This window comes from Cebus imitator, unplaced genomic scaffold (genome assembly GCF_001604975.1).
Source record: "Cebus imitator isolate Cc_AM_T3 unplaced genomic scaffold, Cebus_imitator-1.0 Scaffold10, whole genome shotgun sequence".
NCBI classification, from domain to species: Eukaryota; Metazoa; Chordata; class Mammalia; order Primates; family Cebidae; genus Cebus; species Cebus imitator.
In genome coordinates, this window is record NW_016107325.1 from 10,596,024 (window position 1) to 10,603,405 (window position 7,382).

At 32.5% G+C, this 7,382-nt stretch overlaps 1 protein-coding gene and 1 non-coding gene across 4 annotated transcripts in view; one reads left to right on the plus strand and one right to left on the minus strand.

The window, feature by feature from the left end:
• The window catches only part of SCN9A (sodium voltage-gated channel alpha subunit 9), a 185,886-nt gene that overhangs the window by 164,350 nt on the left and 14,154 nt on the right, over positions 1-7,382 (minus strand). The window lies entirely within an intron of this gene.
• LOC119474181 lies at positions 2,648-2,750 on the plus strand. Its single transcript, XR_005203472.1, has one exon. It is a non-coding gene; the product is annotated as a small nucleolar RNA U13 (small nucleolar RNA).

The window sequence follows — 7,382 nt, forward strand, 5'->3', positions numbered from 1 at the left end:
TGTGGGTGTGTGCTAAGGATATTGATGCCTTTTCACAAAAATTTCTTTTTTTCTTTTGCCAGTTTGTCATCTTTTAATGTTTGTCTTTACTGAAATTGGTTTTCAAAAATGAATAGAAATATGTAATTACTCTTTAAGGGAACTATGATGTTGCTTTATCATTAAAAATATTTACTTTTTGTGCATATTTATTTTTTTCCTAGTGAGAGGGCAGAGTTTTATTTTCATGACATATTTCTGGGAAACAGAGGCCTAGAAATGAGATTTTTCACACAGTCCCTGGAGTCTTGTCTGAGGCAGGCTGAGGTTGCTTCTTTATCACAAATTGAGCTACTCACCTCAACCTCTGCCACTTCTCTTTTCTCAGTGTTTGGGTCATCCACCTCCTCAGAGCTGCTGTACCATATTTTTTGTATTTAGAATTTTGTATAATGAAGTTTTTTTAATGACTCTATTCTAAATAAACCTTATATTAATCCTCTACATTTTTACACACATTATGGTTTGAAAAAAAAATCATTCATTCAAGTTGATTCCAGACATATTTTAGAGGACCTATTATTTATCATCCTAAGCATCAGACCAGTTAATAACTCCAAGAACAGAAAATTTTTAAGTTGAAAAGTTAGTTCCAAACGTCAGGTTTATGACTCCCATTTTTTTTCCTAAGTAGCATTCTTATATTTATTTTTGAAGAATAAATTTAGCTACAAAACTCGAAAGTATGTATAATGAAAAGTAATTCTCTTACTCTCCCATGTTTCCCATCCAAATTCCTACCCTGTGGACAATCACGATATCAATCCCTTGTGTATCCATCCATGTGGTTTTATCAGCATGTATATATCTACTCATTTTTTTCATGCAAATAATACCTTATATAAATATTGTTTCATACCTTGGCTTTGTCACTTAAAAATCAGAGTTGGAAATCTTTCTGTATTAGTATGTATAAAGCCACTTCTTTTTATAACAGCTTCATAAATCCCTATTGTATAGCTGTACCCAAATTATTCAGTCATTCTCACACTGTAGAACATTTAGGCTGTTTCCCAAAGCTACAGTAATTTATCTTCTGATGAATAGTGTTGTGTGTTTTTTTAATGTACTCTTTTGTGCATTCATTTCTGTTTTTGTAATTTATTTTAAGTTCAGGGGTATATGTGCAGGTTTATTACATAGGTAAACTTGTGTCATGGGGTTTTGTTGTAAGGATTATTTCATCACCAAGGTATTAAGCTGAGTTCCCATTAGTTATTTTTCCTGATCCTCTCCCTCCTCCCACCCTCCACCCTCCAATGGGCCCCCGTGTGTCTTGTCCGTATCTATGTGTTTATGTGTTCTCACCTGAGGACATTCTCATGAGTAGTTTCACAGTACAGTATTTTGTGAGACAAGTACCTCAGAGTGAAATTGCTGAGTCATAATCATATATGTGTTTTTAATTTGCCATAATAAAATATTGCCAAATTCTCTTTTATTACCCAGTGTTATGTCTACATGGCCACAGCTGAATTTCTACCCTGCCCTAACTCTGCTTATCTTTGAGAAACAGGTAAAATGTTCCATTTGTAACCAGACCAGCTGAGATTGGTTAGAACCAAGATAGGTGACTAAAGGACTTCAAGAAGATCTCAGGCATTATTATAATCTCATTCTCATGCTACATGACTCTCCCATAAGTGCCATGACAGTTGATAATCACCATGACAATGACCAGAAGAGGCCATAAAAGGACAAAAAGGAAGGTGGCACTCTGGTTCCAAGAAGTTCATCACCTATTTCTGGAAAGGACATAAACATTCACTTTTAATGTCCAACTTCTTACTTGGAGAAACTTTATATTTTAATTCCCTCATTCCTCACTAGTCAAGAAGTTGACTTGTGAGCAACACTTGTGCTTCTCCATGCTTTGGCCAGTGAATAAATCTTACATTGCTTTATGCTCATTTTTTCTGTTTCTTGTATTGACTCTGTAATAACAAACAGGGAAAGATGACACCTTTTGAAGCTACCAAGGAGGTTATTGGTAACACCTTCATAAAGGTCTACCAATCCATGCTCTCCCCCAAACAATCAATGTGTCAGGGATTGTTTGCACATACTTTCAACAGAGTGTTTCATATACGTGTGTGTGTGTATATATATATATACACACACACACACAGATATATAATGTATGCAATATTTTATATATATATATATATATATATATATATATATATATATTCATCTTTGTGATCCTAATAAGTAGGGAATAAAAACTCTTAATTCCGATCATTTTAGTTTGCATTTTCTTTTGTGAGTGAGGTTGGGGATCTTTTCATATCCTTAGATGCCATTTGTGCTCCGTTTTCTGTGCCCTGTCTGTTTGTAGTCTTGTCCACTTTTGTGATAGACTCTCAGTGTTTCATTAATTTAGGAACTTTTAACAAAATAATAAAATCAGCTTTTTTTCCTATGGTGTATAATACAAATATTTTTATAAGTTTGCTGTTTTTGTTTATTTTGGTTTATGGTAGTTTTTACTTTAAAAACATCCACATTTTAATTAAATTGAATTCATTAATACCTTCTCCAGTGGCTAATATGTTTTATATTACCTTAGAAAAGAATTTCTATTTCAAGATTTTGAAAGAATTCTTGGATCCTTTTTAGTTCGTAAGTGTGATGACTAGGTTTTCACATGCATGTGTGAGATATTATTCCCTCAAACCTTGTAATGACATTGATATACTATCCATCTCACATGAAAAGAAAAAAGAAAACCCTCACATGTTTTCTTCCAGCAGATTTGTGGGTTATACGTTATTTTAAATATTTGATTTGACTAAAATGTATCTTGAGTTAGATGGCAAAGTAGTAATCTGAATTTATTTTTATCCACATGACTCCTCAGGTGTCCCAATGATATCTATCAAATAATATTTCTGCCAACCTATTTAAAATGCTACCTTTATAATTCTCAAATATAATTATGTCTACTTCTAGATATCATACTTTCTTCCAATGAACTATCTGTTTAGGTCATCATACTATTTTAATTACTCTATTTGCATAAAATAGCACTATATATTAGGGTTGGTGCTAATAGATATTGTGCTTTTATGTGTATACATTTTCCTAACTAATTAGAATCAGATTATCTAATTCTAAATGTAAGCAAGTTTATTTTTATTTTCATTGGAATTGCAATATATTTATAAATTAACTTAAAAGGAACTGCCAACTGCAAGTACTCTTACTGCTTTTATAATACCTCTTCTTTAGATTATAAAAACAAAGTATGCCAAGTATAATATCATAAGAAAAACAGGCTGGCTACTCATTTTAAAGCCTCTAATGTTAAGTGTATCAATATGTAAGAAATCAAATACTTTTAATTAAATACTTGCCTGATTGTTGAAATCCTACCATTGCATCCTTCATAAGTAACATTATGTTAATCATGTAAATAAATTCTGAAAATAGTTATTATTTATTAGAAATGCTTAATTTGGTAGATGGCAAACCAGTTTAATAACTTCAACAAGAGTAGTTCAATATTTCATGTCCAAAAATCATTCAATTTTATGGCACTTTATGATATTTGAACAACTGGTATGCAAAACAAATTAAGCTGTATATGCAATCATTTCATATTTAGACAACTGATAGGCACTTATATCTAGAGTCTATGATTATTAAAATATTGTGATGTGGGTATTTCATAATACCCTGTAATAATGATTTATATTCTACATTAAGCTAGAAGTTATTCTTATGTATAGCCTTTTAAAATATAGTATTCCTCAAGTTTATAAGAAATTAAAGTTTATAATCTTAAGAAGTGTATTACTTTGGGAAAAACGAAGATTACTGTCAATATTTACTAGCATATCTGAACGTTTTAATAAAAAATTCATGAAGTCTCAACTATACAGCATGTATGAAGGAAGACAGAAAATACTTCTTAGTTCACATTAAATCCCATCTCTCTGTTAAGCCTTTATTGAGAGCAAAAATTATAACAGACTTAGATGACCTTTGGGGTCACTAACATATGGCTGCAGAAGAGGTTCTACACTTTTATTTAAATCATTAGAAAGAAAATGTTTTTCCAATATTATTATACATGTATCCACTTCCCTCAAAACATCAGCATGATTTAGGAGAAAGTGCATAATAATGACTTTGGTGCCAGGCAGACCTCGGTTTGAATTTCCTGTTTATTCCATATAATTAGCTCTGCAGCATTATGCAAATTCTCCATAAATGAAAGGGAGAAATAGCTCTGTCTTACAGGTTATCATGTAGAATAGAAATAGTTTCAGCAAATTGCCTACCACAGTGCCTAGGCTAAATAAATAACAGCAAGATTATTATCCTTCTTCCCTATAAAGACTTTTAAATAATAAGCAGTTTTTAAATAATAAGCTATGAGTTGGCCAAAATATTCAAAATCTTACCAAAATCTTATGTGGAGCATATTTGTTACCTAAGTTTTATCTTGTTTGTCAAACATGTTTATAGCTTTAATTTAAAATGTAGAACTGCAGTAAAATAATAAGACAGCATAACACTGTTGTTAAATTTGTAGCTCCAGGGTGAGAGAGATGTGGGTTCAAATCCCATCTCTACTGCTTACTAGCTTATGTGATTGGGGAATTTAATTAACCTTTCTAAAGCTCAGTTCTTATATAGCAAAACAGAGCTGAAAATAATTATTCTATAAGATCATTTTAATTGAAAAAATGAGACACTACATTTTAATCACTTAGCACATTTCCTGGTACAATTTAAGTACACAATACATTATAACTGTTATTATTAGTAATTTTAGCAATTTTCTTATAAGTTGATTTTGTATAGCTAAAGCTAGTGTTCTTCAGAAAGGAGAATATATTTGCTTACTTTGTAATAGAAAAATTTTGTATTACATATATAAAAACTTTTCTTCTTAAAGAGCTTTCAACTCAGGCTATTTTAAAGACTAAAATGTTTGCTTATAGCAAAACCAAGACTACACTGCTTTCTACCAACAGATAGCAATATATGTAACCCACAGGCATTTTAGTCCCTGCCAATACAAAGTTCATTAGTTCATTCAGGGCCTACAGGATACGGGCCTTGCTTTTAAGGTGACGTAAATTCTTAAATCCATCAGGTTTGAAAAATGTGAATATACCGAACATACAGGGGATATTGAAAGATTTAATAACAAAAGCATTGGAATATCATAGGAACCAAATAAATATAATAAAATAATTGAAAGTAAGAAAATAATAAATGTGGCAAGTACATAAAAGATGAATCACTTGATAGTAATAATGACCCTCTAGGACTGAGCAGAATTATACAAAAGTTTAAAATAATGGGCCTAGGTAATAGCCAGCAAGATACAAGGAATATTATTATTATTTTTAATGAAAATGCTCTAGCATGGGTCAGAAGATTTTTCATTAGCAGTGGAAGCTCCATAACTTAATGCTAAAGCCAGAAAAGACTAAGTGTTTATTTAAGAAGGCAAAATCCAAGCACAGTAACAGCTGCAGATAAAATATTCCTGATGGGGCAGGGATTGTTAAATGGACTCAAAGCCCTTTCATTTAATATCAAAATAAGTGCTTTAAGAAGCATGCATGCCAAAGTATTCTTTGGAACATTTGTGGACATTGTCAAAACTGGTAACATCTCCTCATACAATTTTCGATGAAGACATTCTTTAAGGATCTATATTAGCAAAAGAAGGGTATAATCTGGTTTTAAGCATCAAAAGGAACAGTTTATTTAGTGGAAATTCATCTGGAGATGGTAAAGTACTGTGGTATAAACAACATGAGTTTACAAACCTTTTGCAAACTAACAGGTTCATAGATAAAACTTCCAGCGTTTCTTATTTCTCTGCTCTCTCTTGGAACTAAAGTCTATGATTATGGCAAGGTGTCTAGTAGCCCTGACCATAATCTGGGAATATGATGAATCTCCTGTGATAGCCTTTAAAATGCATTCTCTTTCTGTTGTTGTTGTTTAAAATATACTCAAAGATAAAGGGTATGGCTATTTTTTAAGGGTGAATTAAATGTATGGTGGGATTTATTACTTCCTGCCATCTTGAAGCAAAATTTTCAGAACCTCACAGATATAAACTGGTTTGGAGTCATGGATAATATTCAAAATTTGATAGTGATCATAGAGTAACAAGTGAATAGGAAGAAAATAATTTCCATCCTTCCTCAAATTTATATCCCAGAAGGAAGTGTTTGGCTAAACACTTGCTTTATCTCAAAATCCAAGTTCCCTGGTCAAATCCAAGTCCCCTGATCAAATTTACATTCCAAAAGGAATTAAAATTATTCAATTATTATTTTAAAATTATTAAATTTATTAGAAATATAAATTTGACCAGGAGAATTGGATTGTGAGATAAAGCAAGTGTTTAGGCAAAAACGACTCACAACAATGTAATGACAATGGTGTTGGACTTTTATTTACAGACTTCTTTTTGCTATTCTAATTAATGAATTGACCTGTTTATTTTTTTTAAATGTCCATATGTCTTATTTTCATGAAAGTGCAAAATATGCTTAGTGACCTTGAGTTTCCATAAATAGTCGCCATTTTTCATTTGCTTGTAACTCCCCAATGGAAAAAGGTATTGCCTAGGGGACTTAACCTCTACAAGGACTGTCTAATGGAAGAAGAAATAACTAATATAAACTCCAACCTTAAAACTTCAGCTTTCAGCCGGGCATGGTTACTCACGCCTGTAATCTCAGCACTTTGGGAGGTTGAGGTGGGCGGGTCAAGAGATCGAGATCATCCTGGCCAACATGGTGAAACCCTTCTTCACAGAACTGGAAAAAACCACCTTAAACTTCATATGGAACCAAAAGAGAGACCGCATAGCTAAGTCAATTCTAAGCAAAAAGAACAAAGTGGGAGGCATCACATTACCGGACTTCAAACAATACTACAAGGCTACAGTAATCAAAACAGCATGGTACTGGTACCAAAACAGAGATATAGGCCAATGGAACAGAACAGAGGTATCGGAGGCAACGCAACATATCTACAACCATCTGATCTTTGACAAAACAGACAAAAACAAGCAATGGGGAAACGATTCACTGTTTAATAAATGGTGTTGGGAAAACTGGCTAGCCATGTGCAGAAAGCAGAAACTGGACCACTCCCTGACACCTTACACTAAAATTAACTCCAGATGGATTAAATACTTAAACATAAGACCTAACACCATAAAAACCCTAGAAGAAAATCTAGGCAAAACTATTCAGGACATAGGTGTAGGCAAGGACTTCATGACCAAAACACCAAAAGCATTGACAACAAAAGCCAAAATAGACAAATGGGATCTTATCAAACTCCACAGCTTCTGCACA